Source organism: Notolabrus celidotus, chromosome 2 (assembly GCF_009762535.1).
Source record: "Notolabrus celidotus isolate fNotCel1 chromosome 2, fNotCel1.pri, whole genome shotgun sequence".
NCBI classification, from domain to species: domain Eukaryota; kingdom Metazoa; phylum Chordata; class Actinopteri; order Labriformes; family Labridae; genus Notolabrus; species Notolabrus celidotus.
Window position 1 is genome coordinate 1,836,268 of NC_048273.1, and position 13,949 is coordinate 1,850,216.

The 13,949-nt window shown below is 42.8% G+C and overlaps 1 protein-coding gene across 1 annotated transcript in view; it reads left to right on the forward strand.

Moving 5' to 3' along the window:
* LOC117828339 (calmodulin-regulated spectrin-associated protein 2-like) overlaps positions 1-13,949 on the forward strand; it is a 37,766-nt gene that overhangs the window by 6,658 nt on the left and 17,159 nt on the right. The gene's annotated exons all lie outside the window — the stretch shown is intronic.

Sequence of the window (13,949 nt, forward strand, 5' to 3'; positions counted from 1 at the left end):
GGTTTTTAAACTTCCTGTTTGGAGCTGTAGGATTTACATAGAAGCTCAAGGTTTCTTGTTTTCCAGCCCTGAGGCAGATTTCATGTAAATGATCTGGTTCCTCATTCCACCCGTCCATCAAGCGTGACTTTTAAACTTCAGGTAATCAGGAAAGAGCACATTCTTACGTCTCAAGGTACAAGAACATCAAGTGCTGCCCTCATTCAGGTTTATCTTGCATTCACTTGTGCACACACAGTTCCTGCATACACTAAGATCCTGTGTTTCTGCACGCTGACTGGAACATGCACTCTTTTTGCAATATAGACATTCACAGTTTACACAGAATAACCTTTAATGCATCGACCTTCAGGCCTGCAGCTAAAAACAGACATGACTCTGTAGTGGAAGTCACTGCATTAAACACAGACATGACTCTGTAGTGGAAGTCACTGCATTAAACACAGACATGACTCTGTAGTTGAAGTCACTGCATTAAACACAGACATGACTCTGTAGTGGAAGTCACTGCATTAAAAACAGACATGACTCTGTAGTGGAAGTCACTGCATTAAACACAGACATGACTCTGTAGTGGAAGTCACTGCATTAAAAACAGACATGACTCTGTAGTGGAAGTCACTGCATTAAAAACAGACATGACTCTGTAGTGGAAGTCACTGCATTAAAAACAGACATGACTCTGTAGTGGAAGTCACAGCATTGAAAACAGACATGACTCTGTAGTGGAAGTCACTGCATTAAACACAGACATGACTCTGTAGTGGAAGTCACTGCATTAAACACAGACATGACTCTGGAGTGGAAGTCACTGCATTAAACACAGACATGACTCTGTAGTGGAAGTCACTGCATTAAACACAGACATGACTCTGTAGTGGAAGTCACTGCATTAAAAACAGACATGACTCTGTAGTGGAAGTCACTGCATTAAACACAGACATGACTCTGTAGTGGAAGTCACTGCATTAAACACAGACATGACTGTAGTGGAAGTCACTGCATTAAACACAGACATGACTCTGTAGTGGAAGTCACTGCATTAAACACAGACATGACTCTGTAGTGGAAGTCACTGCATTAAACACAGACATGACTGTTGTGGAAGTCACTGCATTAAACACATACATGACTCTGTAGTGGAAGTCACTGCATTAAACACAGACATGACTCTGTAGTGGAAGTCACTGCATTAAAAACAGACATGACTCTGTAGTGGAAGTCACTGCATCCACAAATGCAGATTAAAACCGAACCATGCAAAAAGGAAACCATATATTAACCTGATCCAGAAACAGCAGAGACTTCTCTGGACCTGGTCTCTTTGGGGGAATCTCTTTGTTCCTTTACAGCTAATAACTGGTGATGAAAACAACACATTTAATAACCCACATTTGATCAGATAGATGCAACAAAACCACATAAACCCATTAAACCTGCATCAGGCCAGCACAGGAAGCAACAATACATAAACTGTGCAAATGTGCAGAAGAGCCCAGAGGCTGTTTTTGCTCACAGATTTTTAAAACAGTCCGGGGATTCAAAGCAGCAGTACAAGCTGACTTCCACCTCCGGGCGTCCACTGCCCTGTACGCTTCTGTCATGTCTCCGCGCTGGAGCTCGCCGAGGAGATGACTTTGTGAGGGAGGAACGAGAGATCCTCATTATTTGGCGGGCAAACTCTCAATAGGAGGCTTTATTGCTTCAGTGAATTGCAATTGAGACACGATTAGCACACAGTTTGCCTGCAGTCTGTTTGCAGAGTCTTGCTGGGTTTTAATTTCCCTCCGATGCTAATTCAATAGTTATTTAAGCTTTGTTGGGGTTTACATCTCCAGCACTTTGTTTAGTGAAGACAACAAGTCATTACTCCAACCTGATCTCAGAGTAACTCAGAGACTGGGACGTGTGTGTGTGTGTGTGTGTGTGCATGACTGAGCAGGTTGTTGTTAATGTGAGAACGAGCTCTAAGAGAAGTGTGTCAGCCATGCCTCCGTCCTTCTTCCCCTCACCTTCCATTTCCCATGTTTAATCCTTTAATCCTTCACCCCTCTTTTTCTCTCCCCAGCTCTGCCAACACCTGAAATCATCCTCTCTTTGTTTCCTCTCTTTCATCTGTCTCTCTTTCCACCCACCTCGCTTCTCTAACCTTATTAAAAATCCCCGCAGAACACCTTCCTTCTTCCTCACCTTTTCATTCACATTTCATTAAATTCATTCCCACGTCTTTCCTCCTCGTCTTTCCTTTTGACTTTCTCAGTCAATTTTCTTTTCCATTTCCACAATCACCCTTCGATCTTCCCCTCTCTTTTCTGTTTCTGACTTTGTCCCCCTACGCTACATTATACAAACCCAGCTCCAATAAAGTGAGGACAAGGTTGAAAAAGATAGATTCTGATGCTTTGCATTTAAACACTATAATTAATTTAAAACAGTGCAAAGACAGCATATTAAATATTGAAACAGACTGTCATTTTTATGGACAGGATCTCAAGGTGCAGCTGGGGGGAGGAGGGCCTCCTGTTCTGGTGGCTCAGATATTCATCTCTGCTTTCTGCAGACGATGTGGTTCTGTTGGCTCCTTCGAGCTGGGACCTCCAGCAGGCAGTGGGGCGGTTTGCAGCTGAGTGCGAAGCGGCCTGGATGAGAGTCAGTACCTCCAAGTCTGAGGCCATGGTTCTCAATCAATCAATCAATCAATCAATCTTTATTTGTATAGCGCCAAATCACAAGAAATGTTATCTCAAGACTCTTTTACAAACAGAGCAGGTCTAGACCACTCTATGTCAAATTATGAACAGAGACCCAACACCAAGACAGGATCAGACTCAGTCTGACCCCACCTTAATCCATCATGAGCATTGCACATTGCAGTATTTAGCTAGTTACAGTGGAGAGGACAAACTTCCTTTAACAGGCAGAAACCTCCAGCAGGACTCATGTTAGACAGCCATCTGCTGAGACCGAGTTGGGTCTGGAAAGACAGATAGAGGGGAGTAAGAGAGAGAGGTGATGGTGATGAGACGAGTCGTAGAAGCTGTTGCCGCTGGAGTCCAGCACGTCCGCAGCAGGAGGACGTCTACGGGAGCTCAGAGGAATCTACGAGACAAGGGAGCTCAGGGACTCCAGAAAGATCTATGGTTAGTAACTTTAATGGGACAGGCAGAGTTAAAGTAAGTGATGAAGGGGTTGGGGGGAAGGGGGTGAGCTAGGATCCCAGTGTGTCAGTGCGCCAGTTCCCCTGGCAGTCTAGGCCTATAGCAGCATAACTAAGACCTGGTCCAAGCCTGATCCAGCTCTAACTATAAGCTTTATCAAAAAGGAAAGTTTTAAGCCTACTCTTAAAAGTACAGACCGTGTCTGCCTCCGTTCTCTGAGGGAAAACGGTGGATTGCCCCCTCTCGGTGGGGAGCGAGACTTTGCCCCAAGTGGGGGAGTTTAAGTATCTCGGGGTCTTGTTGGTGAGTGGGGGTGAAATGGAGCGTGAGATCCACAGGCGGATTGGTGCAGCGTCAGTAGTGCAGCATAAAAATCTGGGCAGCATGTGACAGAAGAGGAGTCGTGTTAATTTATCAACATCACTTTGTAAAAATAAAAAAAATCTAAATTTAAAATAAAATTGAAAAAAATCTGTCATAAAAAACTATTGTATTTATATTTAGGGCTTTCCAATGTACATTAAAAAAAGTTTTAACATTAGTTTTAATGAATAACGAGTGAGTTATCCTCATTGAACTATGATCTATGATAATTAAAGAACACTTAATATTGATTTAAATGGTCAGTAATGGAGTTAAAAATTAGATTAAAAAAAAAAATGTGTATTGGGATTTTTTTGAGGTTCTGACACTTTTGGATAATTGAATATGCCCCGGGTCAAATTGACCCAGGAACATTATTGCTGTTCCAGAGAGCTGAACATAACAGGAGGGTTAAAACGCAGCATATTAAATATGTCTTCTATAGCATTACAATACAGTTAAAGATCAGCAGCATCACTATGTTTCCTTTAAGGACATTAAACACAGTCCCTGCTGCACCGTGGAGTGACAGCTCAGAGGGGGAAGCATCTATTATTTAGACTCTGTGCCCACATCTAACGAAGCGATGACAGGTTGACCAGAAGATGTCCGGGCTGAGCTCTGCACGAAGAGAAGGAGAAACAGTATCTCTAAAGGATGTTTGAAGGTTTGTGAAACTGTCCTGGAGGAAGAATCATCCCCGATTTCTCTCCCAGACTGTGGAAGAGGAAGACACTGAGCACCTACATGTAGTCCTATGTGAAAGCTGCTCTGCATAAAAGCTCCAGCTCTGCTAATAAATGCTGCTTCATGGCGTTTTGAGCTCAGCGTTTTATTTCAGTCAGCAGTTTGGATGAGGAATTCAGAATAAGCAACTTTAAGAGGATGTTCAGGGGAGTTTTAGTAGGTCAGTGAGGAGCAGAGTGTGATGCTGTTGATGTTTTATGTCTGACAGACGCCATATCTGACATTTATCCTTCACCCGCTCTCTCTCTTTCTGTCACTATTCTGCCCACTCATCCTTCTGTCTCCTGCCATGTGACGGAGTCCCACATGTGAGGATCCAAATTGCAGTTCTCACCCACGCTCGGTCGCCTACACACATTCTGCATCGCTGACGCTCTCCTCCACCTGTAGTGCTCACAGAAAGAGAGAGAGAGAGAGAGAGAGAGAGAGAGAGAGAGAGAGAGAGAGAGAGAGAGAGAGAGAGAGAGAGAGAGAGAGAGAGAGAGAGAGGTGTGGAGGAGGGCTGAGAATATGATCACACATTACAGCCCACATGAAGCACCGCTGCTAGCATGACAACTGCCAGAATTCATTATTATTATTATTATTACTCATTAATTGCCTCATTGTGTTCTTTCCAAAGTGATGCTCCAGCTTTTTATTGTTATTGAGTAGAAACACAGTAAAAGGAATTAAATTTAACGGTAACATCTCCTGAGAATATGAATCAGTTCCTTCAGCTCGTCTCTGCAGCTTCGGTCAGAGTGTGAAAGAATAACTCCAAATGGAAGTCGATTATCTTCGCTTGATGAATCCTCCGCCTCCTGATGTCGAGTCTAACCTCGTTGCCACAGAGACCTTACAGAGAGTGGGATGCAGATTACGTCAAGATCCAAAAATGTAGAAGAATCAAGATGTGTGTGTTTCTGAGTGTGTGTTCAGGTACCTTAGCGCCGTAATTACTCACTGATGAGAGGCAGAGAAGGGCTCTTAACGTCCCTGCATCCTGGATGTATGATGTCAGTCCTCTGTAAGAACCAAGCGTGATAATTAAAGCCAATGCAGAAGTGTTAAAAACTGCAGTTCCTTGAGTGACCACTTGGCTGCAGAAGTATCCGAAACCACAGATACCCCTTTTCGACAAACCTGGTTGTAGTCCCAGGCTGGTGATCACGCTGGTTGAACTCGCAAACCAACCCAGCACCCTTTTGTTTTTCCGCCCACTCGAGCCCGTGGAAGAAACACGCCATGACATCAGATTTACGTGACCACTTTTCCCAGCAGAGCTAGCGCGACCTTTCCCTCACAACAACAACAATGGCGGACAACATAACACGCTAGCTGGAGTTGCTCCTGGCTTTTCGGAATCACACGAGGCCCAACACGGTCTCAGCAGATGTGTGTCTAACATGAGTCTGGTCCTGCTGGAGGTTTCTGCCTGTTCTTCTTCTTTCCTTTTTGATAAAGCTTGTAGTTAGAGCTGGATCAGGCTTGGACCAGCTTTTGTCATGCTGCTATAGGCTTAGACTGCCGGGGGAACTGGCGCACTGACACACTGGGATCCTAGCTCACCCCCTTCCCCCCCAACCCCTTCATCACTTACTTTAACTCTTCCTGTCCCTTTAAAGTTACTAACCATAGACCTTTCTGGAGTCCCTGAGCTCCCTTGTCTCGTAGGTTCCTCTGAGCTGTTGTAGACGTGCTCCTGATACGGACGATCTGGACTCCAGCGGCAACAGCAACGACTCGTCTCATCACTATCACTTCTCTCTCTTACTCCCCTCTATCTGTCTTTCCAGACCCAACTCAGTCGAGGCATGATGGCTGTCTAACATGAGTCTGGTCCTGCTGGAGGTTTCTGCCTGTTAAAGGAAGTTTGTCCTCTCCACTGTAACTAGCTAAATACTGTGAGGTGCAATGCTCATGGTGGATTAAGGTGGGGTCAGACTGAGTCTGATCCTGTCTTGGTGTTGGGTCTCTGTTCATAATTTGACATAGAGTGGTCTAGACTTGCTCTGTTTGTAAAAGCGTCTTGAGATAACGTTTGTTGTGATTTGGCGCGATACAAATAAAGGTTGATTGATTGACGAGGCCCCAAAGTGAACTTAACAACACTTCTGTTCCCCTTTTCAACCGAGGTAGTTTCAGGGCCGGTTCAGAGCCGGCGCTCAATTGAGGTATATGATACTCGTCGTGCTTTACATGGACGATGACTTCACCCCCCGCCCCTCGCCCCTGATGTAAGCGGTTCCTGGTTTTAGACCAGCAAAGAGTTGGAGCCGCTCATGAACTTGGGCGGGAGCCGGTTCTCTCGCAATCAAAACACAAAAAAATGGTTCTTAATTGAGCACCGGCTCTGAACCGGTCCTGAAACTGCCTCGTTCGAAAAGGAGTAACACACACCCATTCAAAGAGCCGATCTTTACTGCAGAGATAAACATGATAACAGAAGGAACACTGTAGCTGTTAGCGAGGAGGCTGAAGCCCCGCCTCTTTACCTCACACTAGCTCCACAGAAGTTAGGTTGAGTTCAGCATTTCCAATATGGCACCCGCCGACGATCGGCTTCAAAACAGGGCTTCAGGAACAGACGGGTGACGTCACATTTATTATACAGTCTATGGTGAGAACATGAGAGTAAACCCAGTGTCATTATTATATCATAACACATGCAAGGAAAATAATAAGAACACTATCTATAGTTAAGGGGTGTAATAGATGCATTTGTTACCAAAAGCATCTGCAGCTCTCTCTCTCTGCAGACGTTCCACTTTCCTCGTCCTTGTGTTGATGATCGATGTTCCTCCAAACTGCTGAACCTTGAATGTCACAGCTTCAATATTTAATAGAGCTGTGGTAAATAGGTCATGTTGCTGCCAAGAGTTGTCCCTGTGCTGTTTCAGTCAGACTCTGCTGTGAGCTGTACACTGCTGTGACTACTGGGAGGAAGATGCATCAAACATAATATGAGTTGCATTATTAGTCGTAAGGATGTTGCTCAGTAGTTCTTGTTGCAACCATGCTGCATCGTTTTCCTTCTTGCAAATTTATCTCTACATGGTTTCAATGTGTAAACAACAAAGAAAACCTTTCAAGGGTTTATGATTTATCTGTATTAACTGGCCCCTCTGTATAGTTTAGTTCTGTCTAACATGAGTCTGGTCCTGCTGGAGGTTTCTGCCTGTTAAAGGAAGTTTGTCCTTGCCACTGTAACTTGCTAAATGCTGCAAAGTGCTCTGCTCATGGTGGATTAAGATGAGATCAGACTGAGTCCTGTCAGTAAGATGGGACTGGATCTGATCCTGGTCTTGATGTTGGGTCTTTGTTAATAATAGAACATAGAGTACGGTCTAGACCTGCTCTGTTTGGAAAGAGTCTGAGGAGAACATGTGTTGGGATTTGGTGCTACAGGGATCAGGATTTCAAGCCTGCATTAGTCTCCACTTCTGATTCTCACAGAGCCACACCTGTTTTAAAGGCAACTAGCACTTCTGCTTTCTGATGTTATTAGGAATGTTATCATGTTATTCTGGAGGTTTTTTGTTATTTAATCACAACAATAATGGCGCGGTTTTAGCCTGATGATTCAATCGCATTCCCATATAGTAAAAGGCCAGGGTTCGATTCCCCCACTCTCTCTCTCCTGGTGTTTTCCTCTATCCACGGTCCTCTCCTGTCTGATGAAGGTCTGAAACCCCATAAAAAATATGACTTAAAAATAAAAGATGAGATAAAAGTCACATGGAGATTTACATTTTTATCACTGAACGATTATTCCAATATTCTAAAATCACAACTAATCCCTATTCAGAGTGTTTTATTTTATTGTGGAGGTCTTTTTGTTGTTTAATTGCAAAAAGCAAACAGCTTACGGATGCCCTACAACCACTATCTGACGGCTGTGCCACATTAAAGGTGACATATCGTGCAAAATGGACTTTTTAATGGTTCTCTCCCTGAAATCTGTGTCCATGTCTACAAACCCCCTGAGAATGAAAAGACTCCATTCTGCCCCTGTTCTGATTTCTCCACCTTTCTGTAAATGTGTGCTGAAACCAGCCGTTTCAGTTTGCAGTGTTTTTCATACGTCACAACGCCATCCGGTCTGTAACAGGAAGTCAGAGCTCGGAGCTTGTTCAGCCCATAGACTTTATAAAATACAACTCAACCCCTCCTCCGTTTTTCATTCCCTGCACACATGTGTGCTAACAAGGAGCTTAGGAGGGAGGCATGCTAGTTGTAGGCTGTCTTAATAAACACAAAGGTCGGTTTTACTCCCCACGTCTGCAGATTTGAAGATCTAGTGGATGATTTTTATTTATCATAGATAAGTGCTAGCGCTAGTTAGCATAGCCACATAGCTACGTGTTCGTAGCTGTGTACCAAGACACACGTCGACATGCTGACAAATAAAACAACAAGAAACACTAAATCTGTGACCAATGGTTCAGAAAGGTCCTGCTGCAGGCGCCTCTCCGTCAGGATCAGATTCTGGATCAGACTCAGAGGGTTGAAGTAACAGCAGCCGTGTATATTCAGCCAACATGTAAACATTAGATCAACGTGCTGGACAGCCGAGGCACATCCACTTCCTGAGGGGGCGTGGTCAGAGAGAAAACAGAGTGTTCTGAGGAGGACTGAAGAAGAGGGTTTTTCAGGCAGACCAAAATCTGATTTCAAAGTGTTTTTTTGAGCATAAACTTTAAAGACATGTTTTGGGGACCTCTTAGACCAATATATGTTGATGAAAAAAGCGTGATATGTCACCTTTAAAATCAGGGGCTAATAAAGAGATAGATAGGAAATTTACATTTTTACGATTGTATGCGATCAATATAATTTTTAATGATTTTTTTAAATGATTTTAAATGATTATTCAAATGTTCAAAATCCAGACTCATCCCTAGTTTATAACCATACATCCACATTTCCTATAACTTTATAATTCAAGTCATTTTTTTTATTAAAATTATTTGCAAGATAAAAGACAAACACAACAACATAGAAAGAACTACAAAAAATTTAAGTTATATAACATTAAAATCAATCAGAAGTTCATTCAGACAATGATGCACAAAACAAAACAACGCAAAAATTGTAGAATTTGAATTTTAAAAGTGCAAGGATTGAAAAAGAAAACATAATTCACAGCCCATAATTATTTTTTAAATTATTATTATTTATGTATTTAAAGGGACAGTGCATATTAAAGAACATTTCAGCATAGCATCCATGTTGATATGCCAGAGTTAGCCAGAAGGCTGATTTTCATCTGTAGTCAAAACAGACTCATAAACAAACATTCAATTCAAACATGGAGTCTCAGTTATATTTTCATGTACACCTACACCATCAACTGATATTAAATCTACCTGAAAGATGAGCCATGAATATATAAAGTTATTATTTTACCTGTTATTTTATTGGATGCTACTCATGCAAACAATGATTGTAGTATAAGCATTAAGCTTCACTCAGTAAAGGAAGACTTGTCTCCATAATTAAAAGCTAAGATCTTCAGTATTTGTTCATCAGACGCTCGTTAAACTGTGTTGTAAATGTAAGCGTGCAGCTGAAACACGAGAGCGTGTTTATCTGGATGTATTAATGTAATTATACTGACGGTTATTAAAAGGTGATCTTCAGTTCACAGTGTAACAGATTGATTCATCACCTCGTGCAGCGTGGATGAATCAACGTGAATACTCGTCCTCCTCTTCCTCTCGCTCTCCTCTGCTGCTTCCATCACATCCCCTATTGGGCAGGCGCTGGGTTTCCATGGTTACACTCCAGCAGGCAGGGTGTGTGTGTGTGTGTGTGTGTGTGTGAGAGAGTAGGTGGGAGTGGGGGTGCGTGTTCCTGCATATGGCGTATGCACACTGTGTGCTTGTATGTGCAGCCATGTACTGTGAGAGCTCTGGCACATGGAGAGGCAGAGAACATGGAGAGGCTGGAGTCAAGCAGGAGGACGATGCTGCAGCACACACAAGGATGCACACACACAAGGATGCACACACACACACACACACACACACACACACACACACACACACACACACACACACACACACACACACACACACACACACACACACACACACATAATGTGAAGTATAGAAAGCTATCCTGAGAGCTAGAAGGGAAAAAAAGAATCCTCCTCACATCAAACTAGCTTCCTCTGTGCTTGATCTTCTGAACAAAGACGAGCTGAAGCAGCAGGGTGGAAGGAAAGCCCGTCCAACTTCTGTCTTTGCTCCTGGGCTGCAGTGAAGTCACAGCCAGTATGGCGAGCTCGGTGCCAGCGGCGACTCCCAGGCAGCACAGTATGGATGGGTGGGCAGCGAGCACATTGTGTGATGACATGTGATGTCCTGAGTCCTGAGCTTCTTTCTGTCCTGGGAGGAATCAGTCTTTCTCTGGTTCAGGATGATATATATTCATGTCTGGTGCAGTCAGTATTAAAGCAGTGTCTCTCATAGTTATACTATGATGATCTCTTCTGTCATTTGATCCAATAATACTTCTCTTAGTTGAGCTTAGAGCCCTGAATGAAACCAATGTGTCTGTCAGCCATGATCTCTTCTGGGTGTAACCCTGCTACAATGCTCCTCAGTGAACAGAACACAAACAATACAACATCCCTCTAACTGGAATATACCTTAAAGTTCTTTATTATTGATTTATTATATATAACTTTCAATTTTTGTTCTTAATTTATTTGTATATACATTTTATTTATTTTAATTTTTTTTTATTCTATTTGTGCTCTATTATTCTTGGACTACTCTTGTTACCATATTATTATGATAATAATAATAATCTTTATTTATAGAGCACTATTCAAAATAGAAGAACATAAAATTTAAATTAAATTAAAACATAAAATCATAGAAATAAAATCAAAACAAATTAAAACATAAAATCTGTGTTGCTGCAGAAACAGAATCCCCCTGAGGATCAATAAAGTATTATTATATCTTATCTTAACTTGTGTCATCCAGTTGAATATAATCTTGTTGAAAGGCAAGGCAAGGCAAGGCAAGGCAAGGCAAGGCAAGGCAAGGCAGGGTAAGGCAAGGCAAGGCAAGGCAGGGTAAGGCAAGGCAAGGCAAGGCAAGGCAAGGCAAGGCAAGGCAAGGCAAGGCAAGGCAAGGCAAGGCAGGGTAAGGCAAGGCAGGGTAAGGCAAGGCAAGGCAAGGCAAGGCAAGGCAAGGCAAGGCAAGGCAAGGCAAGGCAAGGCAAGGCAAGGCAAGGCAGGGTAAGGCAAGGCAAGGCAAGGCAAGGCAAGGCAAGGCAAGGCAAGGCAAGGCAAGGCAGGGTAAGGCAAGGCAGGGTAAGGCAAGGCAGGGTAAGGCAAGGCAAGGCAAGGCAAGGCAAAGCAAGGCAAGGCAGGGCAAGGCAAGGCAAGGCAAGGCAAGGCAAGGCAGGGTAAGGCAAGGCAGGGTAAGGCAAGGCAAGGCAAGGCAAGGCAAGGCAAAGCAAGGCAAGGCAGGGCAAGGCAAGGCAAGGCAAGGCAAGGCAGGGTAAGGCAAGGCAGGGTAAGGCAAGGCAAGGCAAGGCAAGGCAAGGCAGGGTAAGGCAAGGCAAGGCAAGGCAAGGCAGGGTAAGGCAAGGCAAGGCAAGGCAAGGCAAGGCAAGGCAAAGCAAGGCAAGGCAAGGCAAGGCAAGGCAAGGCAAGGCAAGGCAAGGCAAGGCAAGGCAAAGCAAGGCAAGGCAGGGTAAGGCAAGGCAGGGTAAGGCAAGGCAAGGCAAGGCAAGGCAAGGCAAAGCAAGGCAAGGCAGGGCAAGGCAAGGCAAGGCAAGGCAAGGCAGGGTAAGGCAAGGCAGGGCAAGGCAAGGCAAGGCAAGGCAAGGCAAGGCAAGGCAAGGCAAGGCAAGGCAAGGCAAGGCAAGGCAGGGTAAGGCAAGGCAAGGCAAGGCAAGGCAAGGCAAGGCAGGGTAAGGCAAGGCAGGGTAAGGCAAGGCAAGGCAAAGCAAGGCAAGGCAAGGCAAGGCAAGGCAAGGCAAGGCAAAGCAAGGCAAAGCAAGGCAAGGCAAAGGCAAGGCAAGGCAAGGCAAGGCAAGGCAAGGCAAGGCAAGGCAAAGCAAGGCAAGGCAAGGCAAGGCGAGGCAGCTTTATTTGTAAAGTGCATTTCATACACGAGGGCAACTCAATGTGCTTTACATTAAAACATTAAAAGCATTGGAAACATTCAGACAAGCATAAAAGAACATAATTAAAATGACAAATATAATAAAACAGAAAAGAAAAGGAAAATTAGAAATGTATTAAAAATTAGATTAAAATTTTAATTTAAAGTGGGTTAAAATAATCTAAGATAGGAAGGCAGTGATAAATAAAAAGGTCTTAGTCTTTGATTTAAAAGAGGTGAGAGTTGGAGCAGACCTGCAGCTTTCAGGGAGTGTGTTCCAGATATGTGGAGCATAATGACTAAACTCTGCTTCACCATGTTTCCTTCTGACTCTTGGGACTGAAAGCAGACCAGTACCTGATGACCTCAGAGGTCCAGGTGGTTCATACAGTAGTAGCAGATCAGCCTAACCCATTCAGTGCTTTATAAACCATCAGCAGGATTTTAAAGTCTATTCTCTGACAGACAGGAAGCCAGTGTAGAGATCTAAGAACTGGAGTGATGTGGTCTACTTTGTTGGTCCTTGTTAGGACTCCAGCAGCAGCATTCTGTATGAGCTGCAGTCCTCTGATGGACTTTAGGGAGTCCTGTAAAGACCCCGTTACAGTAGTCTAGTCTGCTAAAGATAAATGCATGGAGGAGTTTTTCTGCATCCTGCTGAGACATGAGTCCTTTAACCCTTGATATATTCTGAAGGTGATAGTAGGCAGACTTTGTAATGGTCTTAATGTGGCTGCTGAAATTAAGGTCTGAGTCTAAGACTACACCAAGGTTTCTGGCTTGGTTTGAACATTTCATCTGTGCAGATTGGAGCTGAGCAGTAACCTTTAACCTTTCTTCCTCCAAAAACAATCATTTCAGTTTTTTATTTGTTAAACTGAAGAAAGTTCTGTCTCGTCCAGACATCCCAACTTCACTGTAACAACCTTGCTTTCCTTAAAAGCAAAAATAAGGTGCATTTTATAATATTCATTTAGAAGCAGTTACTTAGCTTCAAAGCAAATATAGCAACTAAAATAAAGCCAAGTTAATGTGTCAGCAGAGTGACGACAAACACTCGTTTCTTACCTCTTCTAATCATTTCAACTTTTGATGAATAAAATCACCCTTTGAATGTTTCATGGTCAAACACTTATTAATGACATTGTGTTAGCTATAATGTTAAAATTCTGCTAGCACGACATACTGCTGTTTTCTAATGTCACATGATAATTAACCTGGTTTATAACACTAGTTGGAAGAAGTAGAGATTAAACCTTTATTATTGATCTGTGTGTGTCACTGTTTAATGTGTGTGGGAGGAGTTAGTGTTTCTATCAGAACAAATCTAATGATTATTATTTTATTATTTTTATTATTAATTTATTTATTTATTGGGGGGTTTAGAAAGAAAAAAAAGGAGTCATGTCGATTATTCTGTATTATTTCTTTTTAAATTTATTTTAATTTTATTATTCATTTTTATTATGTATAGTTTTTAATTTATGTATATATATTTTTATTTTTTTTATTATGTGTTTTTTTTTTAAATTTAATTATTATTATTTTGTTTTCATACTTTATTTATTAT